The sequence below is a fragment of the Suricata suricatta genome, chromosome 15, assembly GCF_006229205.1.
Source record: "Suricata suricatta isolate VVHF042 chromosome 15, meerkat_22Aug2017_6uvM2_HiC, whole genome shotgun sequence".
NCBI lineage: Eukaryota > Metazoa > Chordata > Mammalia > Carnivora > Herpestidae > Suricata > Suricata suricatta.
The window spans coordinates 77,340,755-77,341,658 of record NC_043714.1 but is presented as its reverse complement, the minus strand read 5'-3'; the positions used below and the strand labels follow the sequence as shown (position 1 = coordinate 77,341,658).

General features: G+C 54.9%; 1 long non-coding RNA gene across 1 annotated transcript; it reads right to left on the bottom strand.

The window, feature by feature from the left end:
- On the bottom strand, positions 1-904 carry LOC115279370. The gene is made up of 2 exons (XR_003903391.1): positions 665-904; positions 1-279 (listed from the first exon to the last, which is right to left on the bottom strand). It is a non-coding gene; the product is annotated as an uncharacterized LOC115279370 (long non-coding RNA).

Here is a 904-nt window from a genome sequence, read left to right as displayed (position 1 = left end):
TTCACAAAGAAAACCAGTTATTATTTTTATGGAAATCACACTAAATTTAAAAATCTCCAGGTTAGAGAGCTGGCGTTGTCCGCTGCCGTGAGTCCTCATGTCCAGGCGCTCGGGGTGTCTGCGCGTCCGTTCCGGGTGGCAGGGCGGGCTCTCCGAAGGGTGAGAAACGTAGATCTCCTGTAGACGCTGCACATTCGGGGTCAGGCTTGTCCTTAAGTACCGCTTTCTCCCTCCCCCTGTGGACGAGGTTTTCTCTCCCGCTGGGTCCCCTCGCCGGTTCTTGTTTGTAAACACAAAGACTCTTGGTTTTCATTTTAACATTTTAACGGGCAGTGGACCTCATTTTAATTTCATATTCTGCTGCCTTATTGAATGATTTTATTGATTCATGAACACACACACGCACACGCACGCATGCGTGCACACATGCACACACAGACACACACAGACACCCACACAGACACACAGGCACTTGCACACACGCCCGCGCATGGCCAACGTCAGGCTCAGGACCCGAGCGCCAGCCCTGCCAGTCAGTGGCGCCCCCCATGCAAGCCCCCTGCACCCCCGGCTCCCTGTGCCCTGGGCCCCTCTCCCTGTTACCCTGTGTGCACGCCTCCGCCTTCTTTCTCCCTTCCACACCTGCCCGTCACCACTTTCTCACCCTGTGGCTTTCTCGAATCTTCTGTCATTTGGTGTCCCACGGGGTGATGTCACGCTTGTGGTGCGAATTCTTGCTCTTTCTCGGGGCGCTGGATCACACACAGAGCTTTTGGGATTCCGGCGCTCCCTCTCGAGGTTTTGTTCCACCCACTTGCCTCAAAGGGCTGATTGCATTTTAAAACAGAAAGTCTGGGGCCGCCTGGGGGCTCAGTCAGTGAGGCAGCTAACTATGGGCTCAGGT